The sequence below is a fragment of the Neolamprologus multifasciatus genome, chromosome 22, assembly GCF_963576455.1.
Source record: "Neolamprologus multifasciatus chromosome 22, fNeoMul1.2, whole genome shotgun sequence".
Lineage (NCBI taxonomy): Eukaryota > Metazoa > Chordata > Actinopteri > Cichliformes > Cichlidae > Neolamprologus > Neolamprologus multifasciatus.
In genome coordinates, this window is record NC_140459.1 from 33204379 (window position 1) to 33228950 (window position 24572).

General features: G+C 37.5%; 1 protein-coding gene and 1 pseudogene across 1 annotated transcript in view; one reads left to right on the forward strand and one right to left on the reverse strand.

The window, feature by feature from the left end:
- LOC146493828 (neurexophilin-1) overlaps positions 1-24572 on the reverse strand; it is a 73187-nt gene that overhangs the window by 12164 nt on the left and 36451 nt on the right. The gene's annotated exons all lie outside the window — the stretch shown is intronic.
- Positions 6991-8268, forward strand: LOC146493831 (uncharacterized; annotated as a pseudogene).

Sequence of the window (24572 nt, forward strand, 5' to 3'; positions counted from 1 at the left end):
CACTAATGAAGAAACATCAGTGGCTGTCCTAGCTTCATTCAGCAAGAGCCCACAGCGTAAGTGGATTGGTCGTCGTGGGCCAGTTGAATGGCCCCCAAGGTCTCCCGATCTGACCCCCTTAGACTTTTATCTTTGGGGTCATTTGAAGGCAATTGTCTATGGTGTGAAGATACGAGATGTGCAGCACCTGAAACTACAGATACTGGATGCCTGTGCTGGCATTTCTCCTGCGGTGTTGCTATCAGTGTGTGAAGAGTGGGAGAAGAGGGTTGCATTGACAATCCAACACAATGGGCAGCACATTGAACACATTTTATAAGTCGTCAGAAACTTGTAAATAACTCATGAAAGAATAAAGTTACGTTGAAACCAAGCACACCATTGTTTTTCTTGTGACATTACCAATAAGTTTGATGTGTCACATGGCCCTCTTCCTATTGAAAAAACAAAAGTTGTATCCAAGATGGCCGACTTCTAAACGGCCACCGTGGTCACCACCCATCTTGAGGAGTTTGCCCCCTCACATATACTGATGTGCCACAAACAGGACTTTAATATCACCAACCATTCCCATGTTATTACAGTGTATCCATATAAATGGCCCACCCTGTAGATCCCCCTTGATACAGCAGCAAGTTGTGGATGATGCCAGATTAACTTGTTTGGAAGAACAATTTAAAGCCCCACTCATCTGGTTTGTTAGCAATATACTGGTGGAGAGTGCCAGCCCTTGTGGCTTCATATGAAACCATGACCTCAAACACACTGTGGTTGAAGATGGATGGTATCATGAGTATCATGCCACAGGACCATGTGATTTTTAGCCATATACTTGTTTAGCGTCCATATAGTACTTGTTAAACATGAAATTATAATTTTGACAACTTAGTAATATTAATTTACTAGCTACTGTAGTTTGGTTAAAAGGTGATCAGTTGTGATATTTGTGATTTCCACGTTATTCTTGATTTTTACAATATTTACTAATATTAACTCAGAAAGTGACAAAATGACTTACTGAGGAAATAATTTCAGCATATTCTTGCTGTGCTAACACTTAATGTGATTCATCAATAGCAATGGATAAACAAAATGGGTCTAGTGGTCTGATTTTATGGCAAATAATCAATTTTAATAACATTTAGGTTATGTTAGCATAAACATAACCATAAAGGGACAAATCAACCGTTTGGTTGACCACTTTTTAAAAAAATTATTAAACATTTAATTTCACTTTTTTAATGCTGTCAAGTAGGGCTGGGTATTGTCACTGATTTCAAGAATTGATTCGATTCCGATTCACAAGGTCCCGAATCGATTCAATCCACGATTCGATTCGTTTGGAAAATTTTGCCTCAGAGAGTCAGTAATATTATAATTCTGACCACTTATCAGTACATATCTATATTTTTATATCTATAAAAAGAAAGCTGACACTTGTGAGACTTTATCAAAGGTGTGAGCGTCACAGCAGATTCCTTTGTGTCAAAGTAACTGAGAATAAAACACAAAAAAACATGAAGGCGGTTTTCCTGGTCTGGGTTTTTATAGCAGATGACCTTAAAAATATTTTGCAGTCAAAAACAAAGTGAAGCAGAGCAAAGTTACAGAGGTTTGATTAGAGACACAGCTAAGCATTTTGCAATTTTGCATAATTTTAAAAAGTTTAAATTTGTTCAGTATTGAATAGAAGAAATGAGTCTTTCTTGTCAGAAGTAAAAAAAAACAACAACAAAAAAACAAACAGCGGCCGACACCGTAGACTGGTGGGTAATAAGTAGGGGTGGGTTTTGATTATCGATTTAGAGAGAAAGAAAGAGAGAGCTCTACATGAAGTGTGATTTTATGTTGGTGGAAGCAAAACAGCAAAAGTAAGAGGAAATTCGTGACGATGTTTATGTGAAGCGAAATGTGAAGAATAGTTTGGATCGTCTTTGGCTGCTGGTTCAGTCAATATTGTTTGGAGAGAGATACAACCTGCAGCTTCAGAATCTAGTGCAAAAAGGACGTAAACACAAAGCGCCCGCCGACGCTTCAAAATCAGTGAGCTGTCGGCTTTCAGACGGCGTGTCCGTCTCCGTGTATGTGCCGTCGGGTGAGAAAGGCGACATCTCACTGACTCGGATGCGCTGGGTCCACGTTTTGTATTTACGTCTTTGTGCAGAATCCGTGTACCTGCTCTCAATTACTGTTTTAGCTGTTTGGTGGTTGTAGAAACTTTTTGAGGTTTAACCTGAGAAAATAAATTTATTTTTAAATGAATTTTAATGAATATCACGTTATCCAAGCCAGAATCGATTTTTATTGATAAGTCGATAATCAAAACCCACCCCTACTGTCAAGTGACATACATCTGTTTAGTAAGTCCTCTAACACTATCATATATCAAAAAATTATATCTTCCTATCTTAGTTTAATCAAAAACACTCAAAATATGTTGGATGGTTTTTTGTTTCCGTGTTCCTGGTTGGGAGAAGGATAAGAAGAGCCAACAGTTTCCACTCACAGTGCCTTCTGGTGGATTTTTTGGCATTACAGATGTAAACCAATTGGTAGAAAAGTGTCACGGCTCTGGGTCAGTTTGACCCAGTATTTTGAGTTATGTTTTGGTGTGTTTTTGCATTTTGGATTCTTTTCTTATTAAGATGATAATGATGATTATGACTCTATGTTTCAGTTATTCTTGTTTAGGGATTCGTTTGTAGTTTTTGTTCTCATGTTTATTGCAGGTTTAGTTCAGTGTCTAGTCTGTCTCTCAGTGTCGTGTCTGCGTCTTTGTTTAGTGGTGTCTTGTTTCCTGTTTTACTCTGAAGGTTCATGTTCCTGTCTTATGTCAGTGTTTCTAGCTTTGTTCCCCCCGTCTCATTAGGTCTTATTCCTTCCAGCTGTGTTCCCCTTCTGTCTCTAATTCCTTGATGACTTCCTCAGTGTATTTAAGCCCAGTGTGTCTTTGTGTCAGTGTCGCGTCGTCTGTTAACATTCCTGTCATTCTAGCTACACGTCATAGTTTTTCAGTCTCTGTTCTGGTCATGTTCATAGTAATCTGCTCCTGTCATGTTCTCATAGCCTTTCATGTACCAGTCCAGAAGACTGTCCTTTGCTTTTTCTTGTCGTGTGCATAGCTCTTAGTTTCAGTCCAAATCAGAGTCCTAGTTTTTCTTAGTCTTTAGTTGTTAGATAATAAGATAATAAGATAATGTTGGATAACACCTCCCACCCACTCGATGACATGCTGGCTAGCCACAGGAGCACTTTCAGTTAGAGACTGAGATTACCAAAAAGCACCACTGAATGACACAGGAAACATTCCTGCCTGTGGCCATCTCCCTGTACAACTCCTTCATCTAATGCACTGTAAATTGAATTTAGGATCCGGCTTAAAGACACTGCAATTCGGTCTTTAAGCCTGACGTTATTAGCCATGCCTGGGCCCAAACTACGCTGCAGGTCTCTAAGTCACACGATCACTGCGGCAACACTGAGAGTTAAAAACTGTCTCAATCCTTTCATCTGTAATAAAATTATCAGCGTTGCTGTTCTACCAGGTGTAACAATTAAGTTTAACATCCAAGCATCCATGAAAATGAATTTATGAACTTTAATGGAGTTAGAAGTTAGCAGCGAGATAGCTCGCTAGTTTCCCTCTAAATATAATACACCATGTTCTGATTGAGGGATTTCCGAGACAAATTAAGACGTACAGCTCTGCTATCACTTCCAACATAAATGAAGACAGGAAGCTAAACAGCAGTGACGTTTGTAGGGTTACTGAAGTTTGGCTAGCTGGTATATAATGATGTGCTGCACAGCTATGTTAGCATAATATACAAGCTGGAGGATGAACGCTAACTTTTTTCCACTCCGTAAAAGTTAACGTGAGGGTTCCCGAAGGTTAGGGACAAACACAATCGCATGGCAGGATGCTGTAAACAGACCAAACTTCAGTCGGGAGAACAACTGAGATAATCCGTTCACAATACGAGGTTAGTCATCATCATCATCATCATTGTTTATTTATATAGCACTTTAAAAACACACCTAGTAGACCAAAGTGCTGAACAATACAACTATAAATAATAATAATATAAGAACTGAACAAAACAATAAAATTAATAAAAATTTATAAAAATGTCAGTCACCCACAGAGTAAAAAGCCAGAGAATAAAAATAGGTTTTTAATCTGGACTTAAAACCGGTACTGATGTAGCTTGTCTAATATGCAGAGGAAGATTGTTCCAAAGCAATGGGGCCATAGGGTAGAACGCCCAGTCTCCTCTGAGTTTCAGCCATGACTTAGGGCCTGAAAGCAGCAGTTGCTCAGCTGACCAGAGGGAACGAGTGGGAACATAAGGCTTCGACAAATCGGACAAATAAATGGGTGCCAAACCATTTAAAGATTTAAAAAACAATAAAAGAACTTTAAAAACGGATCCTAAATTCGATTGGAAGCCAATGTAGAGAGGCCAAAACCGGAGTGATGTGGTCGAATTTCCTTCTACCAGTTAAAAATTGAGCCGCAGCATTTTTCACTAATTGTAAGCGTGACAAAGTGCCCAGCCCACCCCCTATTAAAAAGGAATTATAATAATCCAGGCATGATGTAATAAAAGCATGAATTACAGTTTCTAAGTTACGTTTGGAGAGAAGTCATTAACATACTGCTGCATGGGCTGGGCTATAGTTACATCGTAACTGAGCTTTAAAATGATTAGCAGTAATAAAAACCAAGAGGCCAACAGTGATCACTGACTGTTTTTAGGGGCTTGAAAAAATTAAATAGAACAAGATACAAAGCATTAAGACATGTTAAATACACAACAGCCTTATTAAATGCAGAATAGTTTGGGCCCGAAACCAGGATTCATCACGTCATCACTTAAAGACCGGATAGTTACACCCTATTTGCACACACTCTTTTCTACTCTGTAACATTTGTAAATCTGTAACATATTGTATTGTTAAATAGTTTAGTCTTTTTCTGTTATTATTACTGTATTGGAGCAACTGTAACCCACATAATTTCCTTAAGGATTAATAAAGTATGCTGATTCTGATTCTGATTGATTTTGATTTAAAGTCTCACTTCTACCGCAACCACACTGGTACCACAACTGTTTCTCACGATACTGCACAGTGGTTTTGAATTGCACCGTCCTCATTTTGTGAACGCCAGTGGGAGGGAATTAAAGTTTTGATTGCTCACTTACAGGAACACGTAGAAGAGGAACGGCATGTGACTTGTGAGAGGATGCCAAAGTGTGTTCTTTGTAAAATCTACATTTGCCTCCTATATGTCTAGAAAACACAAACATTTAGAAAATGTGATTTGTGGTTCAAACAAAGATATTCCATCAGAGAGTCCAACTGCAAGTGCCACCAAACTGCAAGTTGCCACTGTCTCAGATACAGAAGACCCTGGTATAGATGGGTCTAATTTCAGTGACCTGTATCTCAGAAATGTATGTATGTTTTACATCAAGCTACACTGACAGCATCTCCTGCCACCATCTACCATTCAAACCATTGTTGAAGAAATGCAAAATATACATGAATTGGGACAGATGTATACAATGAATGAACTAAGCTCACTTCTAAAATATATGTTAGTTTCAGATGGAGACACTAAATATCTGTGGCACAGTAAAACAGTCTGACTTGTGCTCAGCTTGTCACACATGAGAAGCCCATGAAGAGTTCATCACTTTAAAGATGTGTTCAAGTATGTTGAACCCAAAGTGTTTGTGGATAGAGATGAGAACAGCGCTAAATACTTTGAAGAGTCTGCTGGATTCAAGTTTTTGGCAAGGTTTCTCATATCAGTAGATTCTAATCATGTTTCAAGACCAGATGTTCTCAGTGACTGTTGTGATGGTAACGTGTTTGTGTCAAACACATTTTTTCAGGAAAATCTTCATTGTCTCAAGCTGGTTCTATACCAGGATGTATCTGAAGTAGGGAACCTACGGGTTCTGCAAGAAAGTAACACAAGGTTTTGGTGGTATATTTCTCTCTACTCAACATTCCCCAATGCCCGGTCAAATGCTGATCACATGCAGCTAGTCTTACTGTGTAGAGAGACAGATTTTGGGTAACTTGGCCATGAAAAGTTTTTTTTTTTTCAGAACACCTGACTGATTTGAAGGTACTAGAAGAGAATGGGATAACAATGGCAGACAAACCTGTTGTGAAAGGACCGCTCTACTGCATTGCTGGAGACAACCTGGGCTCTCATTGTATTGGGGGTTCTACAAAAAATTTCAGTTCATCTGTGTACTTATGCAGCTATTGTCTGTTAACTTGAACTGAATTTCAGGGTGCTGATCCAGCAGCCTGTGGACCTCAATGGACCCCAGAAACGTATAGATCCACCACTGAACAACTGGAAAGAGAAGACCTGTCAGAAGTACAGGGGATAAAATTTAGGTTTGCATTTAATTCTTTACAAAGCTTTGATGTTTGCACACCTGGCATGCCCCCATGTCTCGGTCATGTCATCTTAAGGGTGTCTGCTCATACGATCTTGCTCTTTACCTCAAGTGCTTCATTAACACAGTTTGGAAAGAGTACATCAAGTGTACTTAAATGCAAAAAAACAGATGCTTCATCCAAACCTTGTGAGGTCAGTCCAAAAACATTGAAACTTGGTGGACAAGCTGTTCAAAATTGCAGCTTCTCAAGACCTTTACCTCTCATAATTGGAGACAGAATGCAGAAACCTTAAGATAATGTGTGGAAGTTAACTTGGCAGCTCAAGGAGATTGTTGACCTAACTTGTGCTCAGGTTACTTTTCTGGATGCTATATTGTATTTGGAAACCAGAGAGGAGCTGTTACCTAATATCAACTTAAGACCTATACACCATCACGTACGACATCATCCAGGACTGAGCCTCTCATCAGGCTGTGGACAATGTGCTTTGAGAGCAAACATAGTTACTTCAAAAAATGTACAAGGCATTTGAAAAATTTTTCAGAGACACATCAGATGTTTCAGGCCTTTCTTTCTGCTGGGTCAGCGAGTCCCCCAACATTGCAAATATAGGATGGCTCAATGTTTAATGCTTTCATACCTCCTTTTTTGTACTTTTACAGTCTCAAGCGCTTCGACACCAAACTCTGTGCATTCCTCTCCTGTGGATGTCCTTCCCTCTCCACCCTCAATTTCTTCTTCACCAGCATCATCCACGACTTTTTCATCACCTTCAGGAATCTGTACACCATTAATGCTAAACTGGATAGAGAGGTTGGAGATACCAAGGCTCCCCAAGGAGTTGGTACAGAACTTGGAAAAACAGAAAAGACCAAGTGCAAGACAAAGACGAGAAAAGGTAAGGATTGTGGTCTCTGAAATGATGAAGATTTGTCAGAATCCAACCAAACGCAACACTACAGAGATAGCAAAAAGGATGGTGGCCAAGTATCCCAAGTCTCTTCAAGACGTGATTGATGGTGATGTTATTGGACCTGGATATCATTCCCTGGTAAAGCAGCTTCAGGCAGGAGTTGAAAACATCAAGCGACCTGACAGACCAAAGGTAAGAAAATGCAAAGAAGCATCAGATGATGGCAATGACACAGACGAAATGCCTTCTGAAGAAAAAGCAAGTGTTCAAGACACATATGACTGTATTAGCTGGTAGCCATGCATTTGCCACTCTCTGACACCGTGGAGAGTCCGCTTGAAAAAAAGAAGAAATGAAGAAGCTGTTTAAAAAGAAGACGTACAGATATTCTGGAAGAACTAGTCAAGTGCACCTATTACACGCAGCGTAAAGATATCAACAAAAGGGCAAGCATCCAGAAACTATGCCAGGAATGGCTCTTTCTCTTCAATGAAACCGGTATGACAGCACATTTTCTAGAAACGGACTGGTGTGAATCTGATGGAGAACTTCCTCACCATTGTAGACAAAATGGGGGCAGGTCTGTTAAAGTTCCTCAAATATGTCGATGCACAAAAGCGCAAATAACTCCTGAATTCTCTTCTCAAGCTTCAGACTGAAAGAGTTCAGTCCAGTGGTTGCTCGAAAGAAGTCATTGAGATGATGCTCAGTGACTTTTGAGATGATGCTTCTTACTGGCTCATTTTGATGAGAAGGAAGAGCTTCTGTTCCACTGGTTTGAGATGACAAGCCTTGCAGAAGATGTTCAGATGGAGAAAGTGCCACCAACACCCAGCGTCGTTGTTTGTGGTAAGTAGATAGAGCAAAATTCAACAGTTTTTTCTGCTCTAACTGCCTTGTTCTTGTATTTTTGGCTTGTTTAGTTTCATGTTTCAGTTTAGTTTCAGTTTCAGTTTCAGTTTCAAACATAGAAGTTCAGCCAGCAAGTTAAGTGATCCAATGATATATGTAAAAAGTATCTCTGTATTATTGTTATTAAAGTTTTTAATTTTTAATTTTTAAATTCTCAGGTTCCTCCAGCTTCGCTGCTGAGACATCCATGTTGAGCATCGACATGAAGATTGTCAACGACCACATCACAACCTTCATTCACCTCCTCACTACGTACGACTCTGGATACTGTAGCTCCAGTGAAAACTAAGGTCTCTAATCAGAAGTACCTGACCCCGTGGTATAATTCTCAAACACGTACCCTAAAGCAGATGACTCGTAATCTGGAGAGGAAATGGCGTGTCACAAATTTAGAGGATCATCATTTAGCCTGGAGAAATAGTTTGTTGCTTTATAAGAAAGCCCTCCGCAAAGCCAGAACAGCTTACTACTCATCACTGATTGAAGAAAATAAGAACAACCCCAGGTTTCTCTTCAGCACTGTAGCCAGGCTGACAAAAAGTCAGAGCTCTTTTGAGCCAACCATCCCTTTAACGTTAACTAGTGATGACTTCATGAACTTCTTCACAAATAAAATTTTTATCATTAGAGAAAAAATTACCAATAATCATCCCACAGATGTAATATTATCTACAGCTACTCTTAGTACCATTGATGTTAAGTTAGACTCTTTTTCTCCAATCGATCTTTCTGAGTTAACTTCAATAATTACTTCCTCCAAACCATCAACGTGTCTTTTAGACCCCATTCCTACAAAACTGCTCAAAGAAGTCCTGCCATTGATTAATTCTTCGATCTTATATATGATCAACCTATCTCTAATAATCGGCTATGTACCACAGGCCTTCAAGGTGGCTGCAGTTAAACCTTTACTCAAAAAGCCATCTCTAGACCCAGCAGTCTTAGCTAATTATAGGCCAATCTCCAACCTTCCTTTCATATCAAAAATCCTTGAAAGAGTAGTTGTCAAACAGCTAACAGATCATCTGCAGAGGAATGGTTTATTTGAAGAGTTTCAGTCAGGTTTCAGAGCTCATCACAGCACAGAAACAGCTTTAGTGAAGGTTACAAATGATCTTCTTATGGCCTCTGACAGTGGACTCATCTCTGTGCTTGTCCTTCTTGACCTTAGTGCAGCATTCGATACTGTTGACCATAATATCCTATTAGAGCGATTAGAACATGCTGTAGGTATTACAGGTACTGCACTGCAGTGGTTTGTATCATATCTATCTAATAGACTCCAATTTGTGCATGTAAATGGAGAGTCCTCTTCACACACTGAGGTTAATTATGGAGTTCCACAGGGTTCAGTGCTAGGACCAATTCTGTTTACATTATACATGCTTCCCCTAGGCAGCATCATTAGAAGACATAGCATACATTTTCACTGCTATGCAGATGACACACAGCTCTATCTGTCCATGAAGCCAGATAACACACACCAATGAGTTAAACTGCAGGAATGTCTTAAAGACATAAAGACTTGGATGGCCACTAACTTTCTGCTTCTTAACTCAGATAAAACTGAGGTTATTGTACTCGGCGCTGAAAAGCTTAGAAATATGGTATCTAACCAGATTCTTACTCTGGATGGCATTACCTTGGCCTCCAGTAACACTGTGTGGAACCTTGGAGTCATTTTTGACCAGGATATGTCCTTCAACGCACATATTAAACAAATATGTAAGACTGCGTTCTTCCATTTGCGCAACATCTCTAAAATTAGAAATATCCTGTCTCAGAGTGACGCTGAAAAACTAGTTCATGCATTTATTACTTCCAGGCTGGACTACTGCAATTCATTATTATCAGGATGTCCAAAAAACTCACTGAAAAGCCTTCAGTTAATCCAAAATGCTGCAGCAAGAGTACTGACAGGGACTAGAAAGAGAGAGCATATTTCTCCTGTTTTGGCTTCCCTTCATTGGCTTCCTGTTAAATCCAGAATTGAATTCAAAATCCTGCTCCTCACATACAAGGTCTTAAATAATCAGGCCCCATCTTATCTTAATGACCTTGTAGTACCATATTACCCTATTAGAGCACTTCGCTCCCGTTCTGCAGGCCTACTTGTTGTTCCTAGAGTATTTAAAAGTAGAATGGGAGGGAGAGCCTTCAGTTTTCAGGCCCCTCTTCTGTGGAACCAGCTTCCAGTTTGGATTCGGGAGACAGACACTATCTCTACTTTTAAGATTAGGCTTAAAACTTTCCTTTTTGCTAAAGCATATAGTTAGGGCTGGACCAGGTGACCCTGAATCCTCCCTTAGTTATGCTGCAATAGATGTAGGCTGCCGGGGGATTCCCATGATGCATTGAGTTTTTCCTTTCCAGTCACCTTTCTCACTCACTATGTGTTAATAGACCTCTCTGTATTGAATCATACCTGTTATTAATCTCTGTCTCTCTTCCACAGCATGTCTTTATCCTGTCTTCCTTCTCTCACCCCAACCGGTCGCAGCAGATGGCCCCGCCCCTCCCTGAGCCTGGTTCTGCCGGAGGTTTCTTCCTGTTAAAAGGGAGTTTTTCCTTCCCACTGTCGCCAAAGTGCTTGCTCATAGGGGGTCATATGATTGTTGGGCTTTTCTCTGTATCTATGAAGCACCTTGAGGCGACATTTGTTGTGATTTGGCGCTATATAAATAAAATTGGATTGAATTGAATTGAATTCATGTCTGCCTAATGTTTGGCAGTTACTACTGCTTTAACATACACTACCCCGTCGAACTACAATCAACACTGTAGTTCCTTGAATGGTAAAATTTGTTTTATTATGGATTTATTTTTGTGTTTATCAAACTTAGCCATTTAATATCCTACCTCAGGTTGTTAATTTCCTCAATCTCTCTCTCCCTTTTTCTCCATAAAGGTGTTTGTTTTCCATAAATCCTGAGAACGCACAAAGGTTTAGTCCAAGAAGAAAACGTGTTCTCGGTCAATCCCAGTCTTCATTCTCATCTCAGGCATTGCTGACCATGAGTGGATCTAGTTCTGCCCTTCTTGTTTGAGACAAAGTGATAAAGGTATACTCTGTTACATACTCAACAGATGTTCTGTTGATGAAACAATTGTTACATTTCTGATTTTGAGTGGGAAGTTTTTAACAATGTGAAGTTTTACTAGGCACAGTTTGTAAAAGTACTTGTTCCACTTTTGCGTCACTGTTTTATATCTGGAAAATGTGGTAAACCTGCTTGTTCCAGGAGTGTCTTGGATTTGAATTTTCCTACAGTTTTAAAAATATTTGTACTCCAATGGTATAAAAAAAGGTATGGTGCATGTACATTGCTAACATTTTGTGGTTAACCAAAAATTGCAGATGAAGTTCTCAAAACAAGTGTGAAGTTTTTTTGTTTTATTACCTGGTGCAGTTTGAAGATGTACATTTTCAGCGTTACTGCTGAGTTCTGTGTGTCAAATATGTTGATGTAAACTTGTTCCTGGAATTTCTTAAATTCAGATTTTCTTTCAATTATAGAAAAAATGTTTCATTCTCTATGTCTGCATTTGGATAGTTTGAAAAGACAACATTCTACGTGTACTGACATTTATGTAGTGAGAACAGCACCAATAACACTTAAATTTATGGTAAAGGTGTCTGATTTGTCTGCTCCAGGTAATGTAAAATATAATGTATGGTCAACTTACAACATTGGTTTTACACAGTTTGAACAGAACTTGTAAAAATTCAGTGATTCTTCACTCTTGCTGTCATCAATGTAACTATTTGCGATTTATTGAGTAAAAAAGTAAACATTTGATGTTTACAACATCAAATATGTGAAATAAAATACTGTCTTGGAAATTTAAGGTGGACATTTTTGTGTTACATTCAGGAATTTGAATAAATTCATAGTTTGTGTATTAAGCTTGCAGAGTGGAACGATTAAAAGCACTCTAGTCTAAAAAAGGTTATCATCCAATAACAGCTGGCTAAATATTTTACTTACTTACACAATATTTGTATGCATGAAATGAAGTAGTTGATAATTCATACTATGAATATTTCACGAGGTAAACCCTTTCATAAAGCTCATGAGAGTTTGTCATGTCATGTTAATTTGTAAAGTAAAATTGGTGTTTGTAAATAGTAAATTAATTTATTCAATTATTTCTCTATAATATTTACAGGGAAGCTTTCTATTCTTTTTTAACCATTAAAAAAGGAAATTGCAATACATTTTTAAACACAAGTAAATTATGGTAATTTTTACAGAATAAAATTGAATTTTATTATTTTGACAGTTAATTTTACAGGGAAAAATGTTTTTTGTGGCACAAACTTTATTTTATAGGTTATTTTCATGTAAAGGAAAAACATTTTTTTTTCCTAAGTTAAAACATTTTGGTTTACAGTAAAACATTGACCGTAACACTATTTTTAACCATAATATCAACAATAACCATACGTTCTTACTGTAAAAGAAGAAAATGTTCTACCTTTTAATTTTTTTGGTTAGTTTTTTTAAAGTGTGTGTCGTCTGCGCTTTCAGTTTTATTGCGCAACAAATGATCTGGGAATACTGGGAACTCTAAATTAACTACGCAGAGTGGAAACACGACAAAGGCACAAAATATATAGAAACCAGGGGAAGGAGGACACAACATTAACACAAAGCAAACCAGGAATCTCATATTGAAATAACTCAAGTCCAAAAACTAATGAAGCTACGAAAAACAGTGACACATGTGCAACATGAAGGTATTTAACAAATGGGAATATCATGTTCAAATGTTACTTGCTAACCTTCTATTTTTCTTGATTTATGTTAAGCCTTTCCCTTCATTCACTTGTGTTACAAATTATAACATGAGCATCAATTGATGAAGTTCAGCAATAACAATGCTACTCTTCCTTACTGAAAGTTTGCAGGCAGAGATGGGATTCTGCCTAGAGAAATGCAGACGCTAATATGTCCTGAGGTACCATAAATCAAAGCCAGCTTTATTTTGTCAGCACACAGATGGCTCAAATACACAGCTCACCTCAATTAAGACTTGAGAATGGAAGCTGAAAGGGAAAAGTGTTTGGAGAGGAAAAGGGGCACCTGTTCGCCTGTCATATCTGGAGCTCTTCTGATCAGTGGCTCTGAGCTTCCCCCAGAGCTGTTTCAATGCTGAATTAATGATGGCAAACAAAGCCAAAGCCTCCTCACAGCCCCTGTGTGAGTTCATTCTCTTTCCACTTTGGTCCCTCTCAACTAATCTTCAGTGTCACACTTAATGAGATTTTCAGTTTGTAAAGTAAGTGGAGCAATAACTCCCCCAGCCCAGACTGGCATCACCATTCCCACCATCTCCTTGAATGCTTTTAAGCAACTACTTCTGCATTTTCTCTCTATTCCTCCTCTTACTAAAGGATGCATTATGAAAGATTATTTATAAAAAAATTACATTGAATTATTCATTGTCCAAATACTTGGCTGAAAGTACAGATTGCGTGGATAGCCTTTTTTTTTACTTCATTTTTCATAATGAGTAGTTTCTTCAGCTTCTCTTTGTGCTGGAGAATACAGTGAAAATTAGATTAATATACATATAAACATGAGCAGAATATAATAAAAATGCAGTTAAAGTTGTTTCCATTAACAAAGCGTGTTTTATTTCATGTAATTACTGTTTTGTTTAGTCTGATGTTAATAATTGTAAAAACAAAGGAGTCTATGGCTGATGGCTTGGTTTCCAAACAAATGTTTCCAGTTTAATTATGACTCGAAGATTGTTTTATTTTTACAAACTAAAAACATAACAATGAAATTCTTACAAAATACGCATGAACATTCAAAAAAAAGAACAACCTATGCAGAAAACCATGAGACTTCCTCGCCGGTGCTCGTCCTCTTCCTAAACCACACAGGTTTTTATGCTGCCATCGCACTTACATGCTTAAAGTGCTAGGCAGCTCTTTCAGATTCTATCATTACCTTATGTAAACATAACTTAATGTTCAAATTTATTCATCCTGAAAAGATCAGTTATGTAGCTCATCTGTGAATTATAAACCAAACATAAACTCAATCGTCAATCTGGCACCTATAATAATAATACATATAATAAATGTATTTTCTGTTATTGTTAACTTTAGGCACTTCACCACAGAAGCTTTGATTCTGAAACAAATGTATATTTATTTCCTTGTAGGGTGGTTGATCAAGTCTTGTTTCTGTTCTCCAAATGACTTGACAAAATCCACGTAGGCTTACCAGAAAGAGACCAAAGAAACACAGTATCTTGCATGCCAGGAAAATAATCAGGGACTGTACAAACTTTCTTTTTCAGATTATTGTATGAATGTGTGTATAAATACAAGGACATCTTCTTGACTGTGTTTGTAGTTTGAGACATGTGCACCTCAATATCTGGTTTTATACTGATAAAGCATAATAACTTTTTGTTTCTCATTACTAATATATATTATAATTCAATTAAGCTGTGTACCTACTGATTGATTTTAATATTAACATGATACTAACACTAGGTTTGTACAGTAATGCTACAATACTACTTTATACCTTACCATATATTACCACATCACATCACTACATTTCTTTTTCTATATTTGTCCTTAAAATCATCTTAAAATTAAACAAATATATCTACTGCCGCTGCAAGCCCAAGTCCTTACTTTGTATATTTTTCCAGTTACTTAAAACTACATTGTGGTTTTCATCAGAGAATGCTGGGATTTGATTTTACTTTCGCAACTGTAAAACAATTAGGACACACTCACTTCCTGTGCCTCAACATGTAATTATATCAACAAATATACTACAACAGAACATTCCTAATAATCAGTAATGAAAAAAGTAAAAACAATTTGATGGTTTTTAATGAGCCATAAAAACAAAACAAAATTAAAATAACAAACATCTTCCGATTAAACCAAGTGTACTCACACTGAACATGTTGAGTTTACCTGGTAGACTTTTGGTTTGTCGTGAAACACAATGAAATAATTGCCCACCCACCAGTAAATGTAAACAAGAGTCAAGTGTTTCCTTCTACTGATAAGATGATCCAAAGAGTCCATACAGGTTGCACAGGTTGTATGTCCGCAATTGCAAGGAGTATGATAGAGATACCAGGAGATACCTCCTGCAGAACCGGACAGCGCCGTAGAAAAGCATAAACTGAGCCTCAGGACCAATATTTCTTTGGACAAGCAGTAACATAACAAACACCACCTCAGTGGGATTTGCGCTCACAGCCCAGCACCATGCAAATCAACTGGCTGGTCTGCCACTGGCATCCTCTTCTCTTCACAGATGAGAGCAGGTTTGCATAATTTTTCAGAGAAGATCGCCAGCAGCCAAATGCTCAAAGTATTCTTCTTCTCTTTATCATCTTTTGCTAGGATTTATCTCGAAGAGGAATCTGTTAAATCAAATACAAAAATCCTCAAAACAAAACAGTTAGTAATCAGTGACTGATCCTAGTCTTTACAGTAATGTACAGATTTTTAATGTATCACCAATAAAAACAGCAAAATAGTGGGAGTTTACAAAGAGCATGTTTGCGGTGAGTGCATGTTATTCCTGCACCAGAGTAGTGTGTGGCACCAAAGAGGTTAGGTTAAGCTTCTTGCATTTAGAAATGCATTTATGATCTGTCATGAGGTGTGGAATGAGAGAAATGAAAATGCAGTATTTAGAACCAAGCAGGTTAAGCTGAAAACTAACCTTTAATTAGTATGTATGCAATTCACAGGGAGGGAAATAAACTATGGAACGCCAGGACTGCCATAATGAATTAATTAAATACACCATTAAATAATTAATTAAATGTGTCAATAATTAATTAAAATGGGAAATAATTAATTAAATAAATAGTTATGACACATGTAATTAATTAATTATTGACACATTTAATTAATTATTTATGTATTTCACATTTTAATTAATTATTGACACATTTAATTAATTATTGACACATTTAATTAATTATTTATTGACACATTTAATTAATTATTTATGTATTTCACATTTTAATTAATTATTGACACATTTAATTAATTATTTAATGATATATTTATTTATTTCATTTTGGCAGTCCTGGCGCCTGGCTCTCATCATGAAATAATTTTATCTGTCAACCTCACCCGTCAAACGCAGGGGGCGGGGTTAACGCTGCCCATGCAGCTTCTCTAACATTTGATTGGTTGCCGTGCAAAGTAAGTCAAAACAGGTCGATCCTAGATAATCGATTGCTTGTGTAGACTTGGGGCAGCCAGGTATCCCAGAATGCATTTCAAATCACAGGCAGCAATGTTGGTGGTGTAGTTTTAAAATACCCCGTTTTTCTGTCACCAACTACACTTTTAACTGTGTTTTAGCTGCGAATGTCGCGCTGTAATCTTCACATGGGTCAGGTTGTCAACATAGAACATGTTTGCAAAGGTGCTCAGATGTTTTCAGAGATTTCAGTAGCTCTGCTAACAGTCAGCATGCAGAGTGCACCGAGGGGGTTACGTTAACCGGTTTGTTTACATATTCCACTCTCCGTGTTCCATGTGTTGCATTCGCAGATTCTCATTTTCACCGAACGATCGTCTCTTTCCACCTGGTCTTGTGTCTCTGTGCTTCTGTAACATAAAGGACGAGCTGACATTTTTCTCACGAAACCAGCGATCAGCTCAACAGGCCCTCAGTTTACCTGCATGCATCCTCCTCCTCACCTGTCAGCTGTTTAACACCTGCTGCTAATTCAAGAAACACGCCCACGTTACCTGGTGATAGTCACAGTTTAACTGGGCAGCCGGTGCTAGATATTACGCAACCTCAGCACATTTTTCTGGACAAGATAAGTAAATATAGTTTTTCCCGAGCGCAGAGCTGCTGGAGCTTGTTTCCCAACAGAGCACGAACCCACTTTATCAGCGGCTGATGTCCAATCACCGGCACACAGCTTTGAAACCTGAGCTGAGTTTTAGCTCTCAGTGTTAAACGCTGGACTTAATTCACTCAGGTTTTGTCTGTCGGGTCACGTTTACTTCGCTGTTTTATTTACAACTGAGCAAATCGGTTTGGCTGAGGTTAAAGTTACGTTTCAGAACTGCACAGTTTTACAGACGTTTAATGGTTCACTGTGTTAGACTGAACCATTCGCTTTTCTTTATCTGGTGTGTTTTGGATTTAACAGTAAATTTTGAGATTAAACTGACTTTTAAAATGTTTTTATACAAAGAGGAAAGAGAAGGCGCATTTCCACCGAGAGGAGCAGAGTTTCCAACTACATGTTCATAATGCAGACTGCAACCTGGACAGAAATATTATATCATCTGTTTTTTAATAGGTTTTCTAAGCACCAGCGATCTGTTAGAATTTTTAGAGTTTACTTAACTAAAAATAAATGAGGTTAACATATAATTTGTGTGATTTTTCTCTCTCTCTCTCTCTTTTTATTCATTTTTTTGCTTTTTCGGTCATGTTATGTTTAACTGTCAAAGGTTTGTTACAAACTATGAAACACATGGTGCAGACTTCTGGATGTTAGAAGAAAACTAATACTGCTAATAAGGCAGGAAGGTGTCCTTTAAAACTAAACATGTTAGTAGGACTTTACATCATAGTTTATGAAATAGCACGTGTATTTCAGTAATAGCCTACTGATTTCAGTGTAGTAGTGAACAGTCACACAGCTCACGTGGGTGTTATCTGTGATACTCCTTAACTATAATTTATCCAGGTTAACTTCAGTTAACTCTGAGCGGCTGGATCGACGGAGGTCAGACAACAATTTTACATGTATGATCTTAAAACAGGACACAGCCATTATCCGTCCTGGCCTCATATCAAATGTGAACGCAGACTGAGTCTATGTTTGACGATTGCTTTATATCTAATCTTCCTCTCAAACATTTAAACAGTCTGCAGCTGAGGGAACACAAACTCAAATTGTCGGAACAGGGTTGCTCGTTTCTTGCGTTCATTTGGTAATTTATTAAATGTATAACTGTTATTCTAATCTGCTGCTGAGTCTCTTACGCTGATGAAAATGCAGAAAACACAGATCACGAACACCTGTTCAACCAATCGCTTTCATTCCACTTTGACAAACTGACGGTTCATTTACAGTGTTGCGTCAGACTGCTATATTTTTGTGTTCTTTATGCTGTAGATTTTCACGTCTCTGGAATAGTTGGCAGTATTAAGGATGCTTTTCTGTAAAATCATATTGATATGACCCGTGAATTATTCGTAGATGACAGTTAGATTAGTCAGCTGGGAAACTCTGTGTTACCTCAGAGAGCTGAAGATATCGTGGATATGCTGACCTCGCTCTGTGGTGTACAGGTCCGTTTACCCTCATGATTAATATTCACAATAAAAATATTAGCCGAACATCATGAAGTCTGTATGTGTGTCATAGTTTCGAACAACCTTTGTACAGTTAAAGCCAGCAGTTACTACATGAGGAAACACCAACGTTATCTCTTTTATGCGTTTATACGCAGGTCACGCTGATTACTGAACAAAAACCCAAAGATCAGCTGTTAATCGAATTTATTTGCTCTCTCTCCTCCTTAAACATGTTTTTAATGTTAGTTATAATTCAGAATTGGCGACTGAAACACGTAGGACACATAAGAACATCAGGAAATAAAACCCTGATAAATATAACCTCAGTAAAAGAAGTCCGTGTCAGCGGGGGTTATTACAGCTGTGTACCGGGGCCTGAGCCTTTTCGGTGGTAATAACAGCTCGATTGCTTGCGAGGCGAGCGGGTCTATCCACGCTTTGCCGTGAGACTGGGCAGACATCTCCGAAATCATCGAAGCACTTTTGCAAAGAGGCTGTATCTTGAGAAACCGACCAGACACATGAAGATTAAACCACTACATTCTCGGCTAAAAAAATATTAAAACTGTATTTGGTGACACACACAAACAGGGTTTTTCAAAGTTCAGTTCTGTTAGTTTCCACATGCTGGTTGTTGTGTTCTAAAAACAATGGCCACCAGGCCAAAGCAATGGTTTTGAGTCGATCAGCGTTAACCCCGCCCCCTGAGTTTGATGGGTGAGGTTGACAGATAAAATTATTTCATGATGAGAGCCAGGCGCCAGGACTGCCAAAATGAAATAAATAAATATATCATTAAATAATTAATTAAATGTGTCAATAATTAATTAAAATGTGAAATACATAAATAATTAATTAAATGTGTCAATAAATAATTAATTAAATGTGTCAATAATTAATTAAATGTGTCAATAATTAATTAAAATGTGAAATACATAAATAATTAATTAAATGTGTCAATAATTAATTAATTACATGTGTCATAACTATTTATTTAATTAATTATTTCCCATTTTAATTAATTATTGACACATTTAATTAATTATTTAATGGTGTATTTAATTAATTCATTATGGCAGTCCTGGCGTTCCATAATAAACAGCACAATCTAAAGTTTTTTGGAGAACAGCAAGCAAACAAGAGGAAGTTAAAGAATGAAAAGAAAAGAAAAGCTATGAAAACATACAAGGGAGTTAGGGCAAATGTATATATTATATATAACAAGTCAGAGCAAAACTAAATGCAACACACAAGAGACAGATGACTATATGGAGAACAGAAAATGAATCACCACGAGAAGAACTTTGTTAGTCTATTATCAGGAGTACATTACCTACAATATCTACAGTGCTTTTCATATGTATCTATAAAGTGCCCATGAAAAGTCTCACATTGTGACACAGAAGATGAAAGCTGATAGTGACAACAAGACATTTGAAAGCATTGTTCTTTTGAAGTTAACTGCTATACAGCACACATACTTTATGATGCATAGATAATGTGTTAGGGTTTTCACAGAAAAACCACATTTATGACAAGTGTAATTTCTGAACATCCTTAAAATGCTTATGCTGCAAACCCAGCTTTTTACAACACCCCTGTACACCAACAAGTCATATAACGAATCCCCCGAAAGAAAGAAAAGCAAACCTTTGGGAATGCAGTGGACACTTGAATAGATAAATCAGACTAAATCCAAAAAAGTACTGGATGCTAACAATTGTGGAAAAGCTAAAAATGCTAGCATCACCTCAGTAATTAGCTTTGCTAGCAAGCCCATTTTCTTCTCAAAATCACTAGCACTAAGAGTTGGTTTATAGTTTAATAATAGTTAGCTGACACCTCTGTTAACTTTTTAACTATTCATAGAGATTTGGTGCTAAGCTGGAGCAAAGGCAGGGTCGTATATTAGGATGCTAATGCTACTGAACTTGAGTTTAGTATACTTGCCTTGGAGATACAGTGTTTTCCATTCTTCCCCTTCTGATTGTGAAAGGTCCTTTTTCCTTCAGCAAAATTAGCATTGTTTTGGCAACAACTTCCTGTGTCCAGGGTGTCGCTTATCCAGACGTTAACTTGTACGGTCCATTTACCATCTTATCTCTGGTCCAAACTATAAATGGTACATTTGCCTCCCTGGAATTTTCCCTTGTTGCTGATTTTGAGTGACGAAACGTTTCTCCCACAAAACGCTACGTCCAGATGAACAGAATAACTTTTGGAGACTTGTTGCTGATTATTTACAACAACAGAAAAAGTCTTAACCTTTGCTTCCAAAAGACTGAGAATTCCACACTGTTCACTTGTAACATTGTCCCATAATGGCCTCTCCATGAGCTGTTTTGCAAGTTAACTGTTGTTGACATTGCACATCAGTGTGCCCACTCTGTAACCCTTAGACTTAATTTATTACAAGAACTAAGTAATCACAAAAGTTTTTAGTGTAACAACCCAGACAAAACCCTTTGTCGTTGTGCATCAGCATTACAGAGGAACCTAGTCTACTGCTTTGCCTGCATTACACAGGTCCCTACATGACCCAGAGGTGGATTCAGTAGTGTTTATGTGGTTTCCTCATTGGTGAGACATCAGATCATTTACCTCACCATCTCACTGAATGCTTTTAAGAAACATCACAGATGCTTTTTCTCTCTGTTTGCAACCCCATCCTGGAGGCACCAATAAGGTAGCTTGGAGATCATTTGAGGTGCGTTAGTTTTCAGTTCTTAATTGTCTCTTGACCACAGAGCATGAACTTTGCCTGAAGCCAGTAATTTGAGAATACAAGATACAGAAGATGGAAAGTTAGCTACATAAGCTAACGTGGTAACGCCTTGATGTCCTGACGGCACCCTGTTAGCAAGCTTTCCTCAGCTGTTATATGAATTTTCCATGCCAGCATTCCTCAACCATAAATGACAACTTATGATCAAAAATATAGTTTTCCAGTCCTTCATCTGTGGAATTTCACCTTCTCTTCCTCTCAGGTAATTACAGTAACATATCCACTTAGGAGGTCATCAGTGCCTCATTGGTAAGAGCATGAAACAAAAGTGTAATAATGTTTGGACTTTAGATGGGACGTGGCCTAGTGGTTGTCTGCTGACTGGTCCATTCTGTAAATACCACATTTGCAGAGAGGTTATAAGAGTATTGGTGTGTTTTTCTGTCTTTTTGGTGCTCTTTAGGTCTGTCATCGCAGACATAGCCCAGACAAACCGGAGGCTTCATGTTGCTTAAAGGTGAGTGTGGCAGGTAACCGGCTTCCATGTGGCAGAATGGTTACCTTTACAGGTGTATACCTAGTGCAAACCCCTTTGACCTCAAAACAGTTCAAACTGGGAGAAAAAGGTATAAAAAAAATTAAAGGTACTAATTTGTAACTGCCTCCAGAAAATTAATTTCTGATATCGATATCAACAGAAATTAAATTTATGCATGTCTAAAGTTATTTTATGCTGTTTTTTTTAGATTGCTTTGAATCTGTTCCTTTGTATGGAATAAACATGGTAATTGGCAATTTGGAAGCTATTAGCACATCTCCTAGTCATGATACCTGTATGTTTCTGAGCCAAGCAGAAACATACAGGTATCATGTATGTTTCTGTCACTCTGTACTTTTTGTTCTAAGTTTTGTGAAAAGTTATATTCAAAGTTACTTAACATCATGGCTAGGGATCGGAATTGATAATAAATTGTAATAGTGATTTCAATTTCATTCTCAATATCACTTATTGATTTGTTTCCTTCTCGATTCTCTTCTCGACTCTTATTTGGTTCCACCATTGCTAAGCAGCATATCAAAGACATTAGATCCATGCAGATTAAGTTCATGCAGTGGGTCAAATTTTTGTGCATGTTGGAGGTATTTTCCCTCTTTTTTGTACTCAAACAAACTAATTATTACACACATTACACAGAAAACTTTTCTTAAAAGTAATACATTACTTAATTTCTCCAATGAGAAAGTAATTCATTATACTACCTTCATGTTTCAATAGCTGAAAAACACTGCCTCATAATTACATTTAAAAAATTAAATTTTATTTATTCAAATTTTTCATGTTAGTGAATTAAATCTCTGCTAAACATGGGATATTTGATCAAGTGACTTGCACAACATACCATGAAACTGCACTGAGGACAGAACTGAAGTGAAATAAAGAAGGCACCAGATCAAAAACACTGCACTGCTAAAACCTCACCTTGCTCTTTCTCTCGTTTATCTGACAGCAGTGGTTTTCAGTCTGGGGCTGGGCCCCCTTGTGTGTTGCAAAGGTACTGGTGGGCTGCAGTTGGCCGTAGTAATAACAGAAATTCAATTTGAAAAAGTGTGTACAGTTACGTCTTTGTAAAGTGAAGATTTAAGATTAGGTTGGCCCCATTGGATCTTATGCTTTTTAAGTGGGTTCAGCAATTTTGATTTTGTGAATGGCTGCATTGTTAGTAGGATTTGGTGCTACATACATAATAATTAAAAGGTAACTGTTTTTACATAGGGGTAAATAATCCTAAAACAATCAGACAACACATTATGACTAAGCCCCTGCTGACAGTGGGAAGGAAAAACTCCCTTTTAACAGGAAGAAACCTCCAGCAGAACCAGACTCAGGGAGGGGCGGGGCCATCTGCAGTTGAGGGGGAGGGAGACAGAACATGAAACACTGTTGAAGAAAGCCAGAAATCAATAATAACTAATGATTAAATGCAGAGTTTGATGTGCGACTGAAGGACATACCCTCATTAAAAGTAATTCCAAGATTCCTCACAGTGTTACTGGAATTTTTAGGGTTGAGTACAATAACCACATTTTTATCTAAATTTAAAAGCAGGAAAAAAGAGGTTAGGGTTAAGGATAGATAGATAGATAGATAGATAGATAGATAGATAGATAGATAGATAGATAGATAGATATGATTCAAACTACTGCAGTGCACTACCTTTAAACCTATGCCATGCTTTAATCTCTGTAATAAAATATTATGTATCAAATTATCATGTATTATTATGTATCAATTGTATCAAAGCTGCAGTGAGGTCTAAAGATGAGACCTATTTACTATCACAGGCCACAACAAGATCATTTGTAATACTGAATAACACTGTTTCTATATTGTGATGAGTTCTGAAACGTAACTGAAAATAAACCATTCGTTTGTATAGGAACGGTGAGATACTTATGAATGGTTACATTCATTTTAGTTGTGAAGACATTCATGAAGTCATTTCTAGTTAAGGTTAAAAGAAACTTTGGCTCAACGGAGTTCTGACTCTTTGTCCTTCTGGCTAAAGGGCTGAAAAAAAACTTGGGGTTGTTCTTATATTATTATTTTTTTCAGTCAGTGAAAAAATTGTGAAATGAGCTTTACACGAGGTGCTTTTTTATAGAGCAACAAACTCTTCCAGAGTAATTGAACATCTTTTAATAGCAAGATGCCATTTCCTCTCCAACTCATGGGTCATGTGCTTTTTAGGTACATGTTTGGGAGTTATACCAGGGAGTCAAATACTTCTGATTTGAGTTTTTTTCTACATAGAAGCCACAATATCCAGAGTAGTACACAGCGAGGATGCTGTTTAGAGGTGCAACGCTATCATGAAAGATAATCTACCTCTGTGGGAGTAGAGCTTGAGGTAGTTGTTCTGTACTTAAGTAGTAGTGTTGAAAAGTAGTCCAGTAAAGTTGAAGTACTGATTCAACTTTTTAACTCAAGTAAAAGTGAAAAAGTACAGACTCTGACATGCACTCAAAGCAAGAAAGCTCTTTGGTGGACGTTTCTACCAGCTATTTTTATGCAAACCTAACTGAACCTTGCTGTATTAATGTAATAATAAATAGTACTAGTAGATGAGAAAACAAACTTTATTTTGGTCTAAATTGTAATTCTAATAAATATTGTTATCTATTGTTATCAGATAAGCAGAACATGAGCAGAGAAAAAGGAGGGAAATAAAGCTCTGTTTTCTGTTGCTTACATTGT